Here is an 11940-nt window from a genome sequence, read left to right as displayed (position 1 = left end):
TTTTCCATTCATGCTAAGAGGCAGCGGTTCAGATTTTAATATTGGAAAAATGAAAAAAAAAAAATTTAAGATGCAGCTAAAAAGCACAACACAAAAAAAAAAAAGCGGAAAGATTGATATGAATAACTAACAATAACACACATTTTTGTTTTATAATACTGTAAATGAGCGCCCTGCTCTCCACATGGTTAATTCAATCAATCAATCAATGTTTATTTATATAGCCTTAAATCACAAGTGTCTCAAAGGGCTGCACAAACCACAACGATATCCTCGGTAGAGCCCACATACGGACAAGGAAAAACTCATCCCAATGGAACGTCGGTGACAGTGACAATGATGACTATGAGAAACCTTGGAGAGGACTGCATATAATTCATCACTTTATGTTATTTGGGTTAGCCAATGTTTACAGGAGCTTGTCCCCATATCAGCTCTATGATGGCAACTGCGTCACTAAAGAGTTCCGTGCTGTGTGAACGTTTGGTTTCACTTTTGTTTCTGTGGCTGCTGTCCCAGCGTAGTTTGCACAAAAATGGTGCTTTGAAAAATATGGAGAAAAGTTGACAGGGAAAATCAGCAATTGCAAGAAAACACTGTCTGCTGAGAAAAATTAAAATTCTGGCCCTTCGACAAATTGACCTAAGGACCCCCGTCTTTATATACATCACATTTTTTTAACAGTTTTACAAAATTTTAAAAAATATATATATATATCAAAGTTCGTCATGAAAATCATGGCAAAAAATCAAAACACATTTGACCGATCTTGGAATAATATCCTTGCTCGAAACTCAGCTGATCTCCACAATCAACAAACGGTGACTTTATTTAGTAAAAACAACTGATTAGTCACAAGGCTGCATTTTTATATGCTTTGATTTCTTATCCTTGAATGAGTCTAAAATAGACAAGATACTGTAAATGATACACATTTGGTAGACGATAGAGCGTTTAATACTATCGTCATATTGTGATAATGCATGACACATTCTAGCTGTATTCTGCAAGTTTGATAGTAACTATACAAACAAACACCTCATCAACGCAAAGTAGCTTCCTTTTTTCGAGGCTAACGTCCCTCCACAGCGTAAAGTCACTTAAAGGTCAGCAATTATCACCTCCATGGCGGAAAATAAAGTAATTTTCTCACAAATATCATTATCATTATCATTGGAGGACAAGAAATAGCTAAACATGCTACACTACAGGCCATAGGATGAAACAATAAGCCATGCTACACACAAAGGGAGAGCTAATTAAATGCAAACAGAGGTGGGCGAATCTATAGAAATAATGACAATAAAAAGTATAGTATCAGTTTATTCTTGATATCAAAGTGATCAGTTGGATATTTCATTGATGTCACAAATAATTTTTTCGTATTTGTTATTGTTTACAAACCCTGGAAATACTCTAAGTCCCTGGACAGGGGGGCATATTATTATCATTTAAAACCCTTCCTTGTGGTCCAAATAATATTTTAGTGCTTTCATATGGAGTTTACTGACAGATAAAAGTTCGAACTATGGGCTATTTGTATTAGAAATGGCGACAGCAGAGGATTCATTTGCATTTATGAGCCAGTCTGCCCCACAACAAGAGGATAGAGAAAAAAGGTGCTTATTGACTACAGCATCAAACTACAGTGGCAGACTTGTGTAAAGATCTTCGGGAAAAATGTCGCCTTTGGGCAAATACGGCCAATAGGAGACCTTGTACAGTAAGTGATGTTTTATTATGTTTTTTGACTCTCATAAAGTCTGCAGTGAGTAATAATTAGTGATGAAAAAAACAAAAACAAAGGTTGAGATGCGTTTTTTAAAATTAATGCGCCACGTATGCTTAGAATGAGCAAAATACGTAAATATTAATTGTTATTATAAATGTGCCCATTACTAAATTTCATATATGTCATGACGTGGACTATGGTGTGGATTGTTTTCCGTGGTGCAAAGCGACTGGAGCGGACACGGCGTGAAGGTAAAGACATATTTTAATTATACTATAAAAAGGAACAAACAAAAGGCGCGCACAAGGTGGAGAACAAACTTGGCTATGAAAACAAAAACTCCCACAAAGGGAGAACTATGAACATAAAACAAAACTTACAAACTATGGCATGAAAAACTAACGTGGACCGAGAAAGAGTATGGATCATCGGCATGGATAACATGGGTGTGTAGGAGGTAATAGAGGGTAATGTCGCCAGGCTAACTGCCTGGCAACTACAGGCTTAAATAGGTGCAGTGATGACAGGTGCGTGCGTCGTGAACACATAACAGGTGAAAACTGATGGGTTGGCATGGTGACAAAACAAACAAGAGAGCCCAATGAATCCAAAACAAAACAGAACATGACTACAAAACATGACAATATACACAGTACTTACATCATGTATATACAATCTCAATGAAGGTGTTTGGATGGGGCTTTGTAGGTGTGATTTCACGGCTCCCATAAGCTCCATTGTAAGCAAAACTTTTGATCAATTTATTTAATATTTAGAATGCAAAAAAAAATAACATCCATCGTAATGTCTTTCATAATGATTGAGAATGATAGGCAAAATTCCAAGAAGAGCAGTTCTCCTTTATGTCCAAAAAATAAATGATTGAAATCAGACCAGAGCCAATACTGTTGTAGGAAATTATTAACATAATCCTGTGATTTTGTCTGATTATAGTTGTGATCATCCATCCATCCATCCATCATCTTCCGCTTATCCGAGGTCGGGTCGCGGGGGCAGCAGCCTAAGCAGGGAAGCCCAGACTTCCCTCTCTCCAGCCACTTCGCCTAGCTCTTCCCGGGGGATCCCGAGGCGTTCCCAGGCCAGCCGGGAGACATAGTCTTCCCAACGTGTCCTGGGTCTTCCCCGTGGCCTCCTACCGGTTGGACGTGCCCTAAACACCTCCCTAGGGAGGCGTTCGGGTGGCATCCTGACCAGATGCCCGAACCACCTCATCTGGCTCCTCTCGATGTGGAGGAGCAGCAGCTTTACGTTGAGTTCCTCCCGGACGGCAGAACTTCTCACCCTATCTCTAAGGGGGAGCCCCGCCACCCGGCGGAGGAAACTCATTTCGGCCGCTTGTACCCGTGATCTTATCCTTTCGGTCATGACCCAGAGCTCATGACCATAGGTGAGGATGGGAACGTAGATCGACCGGTAAATTGAGAGCTTTGCCTTCCGGCTCAGCTCCTTCTTCACCACAACGGATCGATACAACGTCCGCATTACTGTAGACGCCGCACCGATCCGCCTGTCGATCTCACGATCCACTCTTCCCCCACTCGTGAACAAGACTCCTAGGTACTTGAACTCCTCCACTTGGGGCAGGGTCTCCTCCCCAACCCGGAGATGGCACTCCACCCTTTTCCGGGCGAGAACCATGGACTCGGACTTGGAGGTGCTGATTCTCATTCCGGTCGCTTCACACTCGGCTGCGAACCGATCCAGTGAGAGCTGAAGATCCCGGCCAGATGAAGCCATCAGAACTACATCATCTGCAAAAAGCAGAGATCTAATCCCGTCGCCACCAAACCGGATCCCCTCAACGCCTTGTTATGAACAGAATCGGTGACACAGGACAGCCTTGGAAGAGTCCAACCCTCACTGGAAACGTGTCCGACTTACTGCCAGCAATGCGGACCAAGCTCTGACACTGATCATACAGGGAGCGGACTGCCACAATAAGACAGTCCGGTACACCATACTCTCTGAGCACTCCCCACAGGACTTCCCGAGGGACACGGTCGAATGCCTTCTCCAAGTCCACAAAGCACATGTAGACTGGTTGGGCAAACTCCCATGCACCCTCAAGAACCCTGCCGAGAGTATAGAGCTGGTCCACGGTTCCACGACCAGGACGAAAACCACACTGTTCCTCCTGAATCCGAGGTTCGACTATCCGGCGTAGCCTCCTCTCCAGTACATCTGAATAAACCTTACCGGGAAGGCTGAGGAGTGTGATCCCACGATAGTTGGAACACACCCTCCGGTCCCCCTTCTTAAAGAGAGGGACCACCACCCCGGTCTGCCAATCCAGAGGTACTGCCCCCGATGTCCACGCGATGCTGCAGAGTCTTGTCAACCAAGACAGCCCCACAGCATCCAGAGCCTTAAGGAACTCCGGGCGGACCTCATCCACCCCCGGGGCCTTGCCGCCGAGGAGCTTTTTAACTACCTCAGCGACCTCAGCCCCAGAAATAGGAGAGTCCACCACAGATTCCCCAGGCACCGCTTCCTCAAAGGAAGACGTGTAGGTGGGATTGAGGAGGTCTTCAAAGTATTCCCTCCACCGATCCACAACATCCGCAGTCGAAGTCAGCAGAACACCATCCGCACCATACACGGTGTTGATAATGCACTGCTTCCCCTTCCTGAGGCGGTGTATGGTGGTCCAGAATCGCTTCGAAGCCGTCCGGAAGTCGTTTTCCATGGCTTCCCCGAACTCTTCCCATGTCCGAGTTTTTGCCTCCGCGACCGCTAAAGCTGCACACCGCTTGGCCCGTCGGTACCCATCCACTGCCTCCGGAGTCCTATGAGCCAAAAGAACCCGATAGGACTCCTTCTTCAGCTTGACGGCATCCCTCACTGCTGGTGTCCACCAACGGGTTCTGGGATTACCGCCACGACAGGCACCAACTACCTTGTGGCCACAGCTCCAATCAGCCGCCTCGACAATAGAGGTTCGGAACATGGTCCACTCGGACTCAATGTCCCGCACCTCCCTCGTGACATGTTCAAAGTTCTCCCGGAGGTGTGAATTGAAACTCTCTCTGACAGGAGACTCTGCTAGACGTTCCCAGCAGACCCTCACAATGCGTTTGGACCTGCCAGGTCTGTCCGGCATCCTCCCCCACCATCGCAGCCAACTCACCACCAGGTGGTGATCGGTAGAAAGCTCCGCCCCTCTCTTCACCCGAGTGTCCAGAACATGAGGCCGCAAATCCGATGACACAACTACAAAGTCAATCATGGAACTGCGGCCTAGGGTGTCCTGGTGCCAAGTGCACATATGGACACCCTTATGTTTGAACATGGTGTTCGTTATGGACAATCCGTGACGAGCACAAAAGTCCAATAACAAAACACCACTCGGGTTTAGACCCGGGCGACCATTCTTCCCAATCACGCCTCTCCAGGTTTCACTGTCGTTGCCAACATGAGCGTTGAAGTCCCCCAGTAGGACAAGGGAATCACCCGGGGGAGCACTTTCCAGTACTCCCTCGAGTGTACCCAAAAAGGGTGGCTATTCTGAACTGCTGTTTGGTCCATAAGCACAAACAACAGTCAGGACCCGTCCCCCCACCCGAAGGCGAAGGGAAGCTACCCTCTCGTCCACTGGGTTGAACTCAAACGTGCAGGCTTTGAGCCGGGGGGCAACAAGAATTGCCACCCCAGCCCGTCGCCTCTCACTGCCAGCAACGCCAGAGTGGAAGAGGGTCCAGTCCCTCTCGAGAGAACTGGTTCCAGAGCCCTTGCTGTGCGTCGAGGTGAGTCCGACTATATCCAGCCGGAACTTCTCTACCTCGCGGAGTAGCTCAGGCTCCTTCCCCCCCAGTGAGGTGACATTCCACGTCCCAAGAGCTGGCTTCTGTAGCCGAGGATCGGACCGCCAAGTGCCCTGCCTTCGGCTTCCGCCCAGCTCACAATGCACCCGACCTCTATGGCCCCTCCTATGAGTGGTGAGCCCATTGGAGGGATGACCCACGTTGCCTCTTCGGGCTGTGCCCGGCCGGGCCCCATGGGGACAGGCCCGGCCACCAGGCGCTCGCCATCGTGCCCCAACTCCGGGCCTGGCTCCAGAGCGGGGGCCCGGTGACCCGCGTCCGGGCGACGGAAATCTGAGTTCATTTTGTTGCAATTCCATAGAAGTCTTTGAGCTGCTCTTTGTCTGATCACTCACCTAGGACCTGTTTGTCTTGGGAGACCCTACCAGGGGGCATGAAAGCCCCCAGACAACATAGCTCCTAGGATCATTGGGACACGCAAACTCCTCTACCACGGTAAGGTGGCAGCTCAGAGAGGAGTTGTGATCAAAAAAGTACAAATGTCACTTAATGATCTAATTAATAATTTCTCGGTGAATACCCAAATCTGTGGTATCACCCAAAACTAACATAAAGTATCCAAACAGAAGAATAAGCGTTTGTTACATTGAAACATACGTGTAAATACTGCATAACAAGTAGATTAATAATAATTTCAAGAAAATAATACAGCTGGAACGACGCAATCTGTTGTACGCAAATTAGAAGGAGGAGGCTGCAATATAGATTTCATGCCATATGGATGATGAGTCAAATGCAGAGGATAATTTCACCACACATAGTGTGCGTGTGATAGAGATGCGCGGATAGGCAATTATATCATCCGCATCACCAAAATCGTCATCCACCCGCCGTCCACCCAAACCAACAACTTTAACACTTACTAATATGCGCCACGCTATGAAGCCACACAATACAAGATTGACAAACACATTTCGGGAGAACATCCTCACAGTAACACAACATAAACGCAACATAACTAATACACATAATCCTTTGTATTCATGACACCCCTGAATATATTTTATACCCCCGCAACCCCAACCCTGCCCACTTTACCGACGCACGGGGGGGGGGCGGCGACGTTTGGGGTGTATAAAATAGTCAGGATGTGTCAGGAATACAAAGGATTATGGGTATTTGTTGTGTTACTGTGAGGATGTTTTCCCGAAATGTGTTTGTTGTTCTTAATTGGTGTGGCTTCAAAGTGTGCCGCATATTACTAGGAGTGTTAAAAATGTTTATATCACAACCATTAGTGTACTCCGTGTCACCCAGTATGCCTTGCAGTTGTGTGCATGTTGCCGCGGAAGCCACACACAACATGATGCTGGACTGACAAGCAGATCGTGTATGATGTAGACGGCGACAAAGCCAATGGCTTCATAGCACGCAATAATATTTAATATTTGGATATCTATCGGTAGCCATTCAGTCTTAAATGACTTTTTGAATGGCAAAGAATACCGATCCCAGAACCATTTAGATCAAATGTCTCCGGATGGTTCAACCGCCACCCGCCCGAATCTAATTAAAATCAATTTTTTCGTCATGTCAACCGCCCGACCCGCGGTTTACCCGCGGACTCCGCGGATGAGACCGCAAACCGCGCATTTCTAGCGTGTGACTATCATTGGTACTTTCACTTTCACTTTCATATTGCCCATCCCTGTGTTTGAATATAATCCCTGGCAAAGCATGTTTGCGTATCCTGTTAAGATGTTAACCAGCTCCGAAGTATCACCCTATATATTACGGGTTAATATGCTGATTTATACTGGATAAGAAATGATTCTGCTTTGTAGTACAGTGCATGCCGCTTTGTTTAATGGGTGATTATAAACTGTTATGACAACCAAAATAAATTCAACATATGTCCACATGGTAATGTACTTATAGTTGTTTGTTTGCACCAATAGGTACAGTACAGTGAGGTATGTGGGCGTGTATACAGTTCTGTATGTGTGTGCCTTCTTTCTAACAATGGTCTGCAGCTGCAAAGTCATTTGCCCGCGATGCAGGAGTTGATGGTCGGATTTAAGGTTGTGCAAGGCTACATACTTCAGACAGCTGATGAATTAATGTGAATCTGGATTGCGTTTAATCCTGCGCAGAATGTGGCCTTGGTAGATTTCAGAATGATGGTTATTCAGCTGGAAAAGATTCACCTTGCAGGAGAGTCCTTGACAAGACAAGACAAGACAAGACATATGCAAGGTTACTGCAGCTTCTTTCTCCAGCCAAAACAAAATTATGTCATGGGGATTGTCTCATCCTTGTATTTCTTTTGGCTTCAATACAATCAGAGTTTAGTTATTTCACACATGCTGAACTAGTTACATTCATTGGGGTGAAAAAATTATAACAGTCATATGTAGCGTGTTATATTTTTTTAATCACATTAACTCATTTTCCAGCTCTAATGTCACTTGCCCTTGTACTGCGCGTGACTTAGACCAGTGGTTCTCAAATGGGGGGACGCGTACCCCTGGGGGTACTTGAAGGTATGCCAAGGAGTACGTGAGATTTATTAATATATTTATTGAATAATACTTCAACAAAATATGAATGTAATAAAAGAAATGCAACAATGCAATATTCAGTGTTGACAGCTAGATTTTTTGTGGACATGTTCCATTAATATTGATGTTAAATATTTCTTTTTTGTGAAGAAATGTTTAGAATTAAGTTCATGAATCCAGATGGATCTCTATTACAATCCCCAAAGAGGGCACTTTAAGTTGATTATTACTTTTATGTGTAGAAATCTTTATTTATAATTGAATCACGTGTTTTTTTCAACAAGTTTTTAGTTATTTATATATATATTTTTTCCATATAGTTCAAGAAAGACTACTACAAATGAGCAATATTTTGCACTGCTATACAATTTAATAAATCAGAAACTGATGACATAGTGCTGTATTTTACTTCTTTATCACTTTTTTTCAAACAAAAATGCTTTGCTCTGATTAGGGTTTACTTGAATTAAAAAAATGTTCACAGGGAGTACATCACCGAACAAAGGTTAAGAACCCAGAGCAACATTATGTGTCACAGGCTTTAAATGGTGAGAATAGGAGTAATTATTTTTAATAATCTGTATAGTGTAAAACACAAAACATGTTTACACCAAGTATCACCTCAGAGAACACTAGAGTACACAAGTACCACCATTATGACCAACATTAAAATATAGTAGTGTAGTAGGCCTAAATATTTGGTAACACTTTACTATGGGGAACACATATTCACCATTAATTAGTTGCCTATTAACATGCAAATTAGTAACATATTGGCTCTTAATTAGTCATAGTAAGTACAGTACTTATTAATGCCTTATTCTGTATGGCCCTATTATACAACCAGTAAGCCATAAACTAAGAATCTTCCCTCAATAACTTCAGAATTATTGCTTATTAGTAACCCTAACCCTAACCCTAACCTGTATATCTTCCCCTAGTGTCCAAATAACTCTAAATTAAGCGTGGGTTTCTTTAATAAGCAACTAATTAATGGTGAATATGTTCACCATACTAAAGTGTTACCAAATATTCATTTAAAACAAGGCAGAGGTTTCATTTCACAATTATATTGAATATTTTTGGCCACTACAACATTGCACACAATGCACAAACATAAACAACTATGATATTCCATATACAGTACATATTTACAGACTTCTGTGGCGTACCACCAGATGAAGCCCGCCAACCAGTACCACAATTTGTGTGTAAAATGTCCATAATAACTTTAAATACATGTCAGAACTGTATTTTGATTCGTAAAAGTTTGAATTTTTGTGTGTAGCTATTACCAAATGGAGAAATGTCATCACTTCCGGGTGTTTATGTCAAGACTTGGACTATGGTGTGGATTATTTTCCCGAGGTGGGAAGCGACTGGATCGGACATGGTGTAAAAGTAATGACATCTTTTAATTTTAACACTCAAAAGTACTACAACAACAAAGGGTATAAACAAAAACTTGCACAAAGGCTGAACTATGGACATAAAACAAAACTTAAAAACTATGGCATGAATAAAGAAAACTTACTTGGAACGAGAAAAAAGCATGAAAAAGAGCAGCATGGATCATCAGCATGAATAATAAGGGTGTATAGAGGGTGATGTCGCCAGGCTGACTGCCTGGCAACTGCAGGCTTAAATAGTGATGTGGTGATTGACAACAGGTGCATGAGTTCAAATGAATCAGGTGCGTGACATGAGGACAGGTGAAAAGTAATGGGTTGTCATGGAAACAAAACAGGGAGTGAAAAAACAGGATTTGACAAAATCCAAAAACCAAACAGAACATAGCCAAACTAAACACGATCACCAAGACATGACAGTTTAGTTCCACACTAAACTGACTTTATACTAGTAAAACACATCTGTGTATCAATACGAATCCATGTGTATTGATCCATCCATCCATTTACTACCGCTTATTCCCTTTTGGGGTTGCGGGGGGCGCTGGCGCGTATCTCAGCTACAATCGGGCGGAGGGCGGGGTACACCCTGGACAAGTCACCACCTAATCGCAGGGCCAACACAGATAGACAGACAACATTCACACTCACATTCACACACTAGGGCCAATTTAGTGTTGCCAATCAACCTATCCCCAGGTGCATGTCTTTGGAAGTGGGAGGAAGCCGGAGTACCCGGAGGGAACCCACGCATTCACGGGGAGAACATGCAAACTCCACACAGAAAGATCCCGAGCCTGGATTTGAACCCAGGACTGCAGGACCTTCGTATTGTGCGGCAGACGCACTAACCCCTCTGCCACCGTGAAGCCATGTGTATTGCCGTGTATCTTTATTTAAAATTAGAGCATTCTAACACGGAAGAAAAATCGCTTGGCCGAAATGAATTTATGTGCGACCTCACAACTTTGTCCAATGGCTGGAAATTCCCTGCACATTGGGTAAGTCGCCACCTCATCGCAGGGCCAACACAGATAGAAAGACAACATTCACACACTAGGGCCAATATAGTGTTGCCAATCAACCTATCCCCAGGTGCATGTTTTTTGGGGGTGGGAGGGAACCCACGCAGTCACGGGGAGAACATGCAAACTCCACACAGAAAGACCCCGAGCCCGGGGATTGAACTCAGGACCTTCGCATTGTGAGGCAAATGCGTTAACCGCTTTTACCACCGTGATTTATCCGTGAGTGGCGCTCAAACATGTCATTTGTCTGATTCCAACATATGTTTGTTTTTAGTGTAGCCGAAGCATGAATAGAAACATGTAACAATATATCAACTCATGCATTACATGCTGTACATTACCCTGTGCATTATATTAATTTATATTATTATGTGTGGTCAACTTTGTACTTTTTTTTTATGTCATTGCCTGAAAAAAAAAAAAAAATGAAAAAAAAAAAAATTAAACTCTCCATTGCTCAAACAGCAAAATTGTAAAATTGCTCTCCTCACCTCCCAGGGGGTGGAACAAGGGGATGGGTCAAATGCAGAGGGTAATTTCACCTCACCTAGTGTGTGTGTGACTATCAGTGGTACTTTAGCTTTGACTTCAACATTAAAAAGATGTGGCTGGTCATGTTTGAAATGATGTGGACATTAAAATGAATTGATTTGGCCCCCAGGCCTTCAGCTCTACACCTGCGCTTTAATCCATCAGGCTACGTCAGTCTTTGTGTGTGGTCTCTTTCATTTTCATTGTCCTCAAGATTACGTAATTTTTAAGATTTGCTGAGATCTCTTTGATGACAAGTAGATTTGGAGGTTGGGTGCCTTGAATTCTATTATGGCCGTAAACCAGCAGCACACGGACTGCTGCAGCTTTTAAGTGTTGGAACGTATTTTATTTTTCTTCAACACATTCGTTCTGTTGAAACATTGATTCTCGTACCCATATTTTGCACATCCAATCTTCAAGTCATTTTTTAGTTCACTACACAATGGTGATCTGTAGGTCATATTCAAGTAATGTCACTTTAAACAAGGCCTGGGCAATTATTTTGACTCGAGGGCCACATTTAGAGAAAAAATTGTGTCTGGGGGTCGGTATATCTATTTTTAGGAACACTAATACAAAACCTCACAATAATGTCTGATTGAATGCTAAAAACGTTATGACAGACCAAAAAAAACGTAATGGAATTTTACATTTTTGTATGAACGATAAAACATTGAATATTGACAAAATATGAATGTCACACCCCCTTTCGATCAAAATGTTTTACAATCAAGTAAAACGCAACAAAAATGCAACAAACAGTGAAATATGAATGCGAAGGGTACACAATAAACCCACCTACAATCTGATATATCTGATATATCACTAAGCTTTTGAACTTTGTTGTGAAAATCTCCTTTCGCGTCTGTGGAAACGCTTCCCACCCACAGCTTG

Source organism: Nerophis ophidion, linkage group LG13 (assembly GCF_033978795.1).
Source record: "Nerophis ophidion isolate RoL-2023_Sa linkage group LG13, RoL_Noph_v1.0, whole genome shotgun sequence".
NCBI classification, from domain to species: Eukaryota; Metazoa; Chordata; class Actinopteri; order Syngnathiformes; family Syngnathidae; genus Nerophis; species Nerophis ophidion.
Note: the sequence above shows the minus strand (reverse complement) of the source record.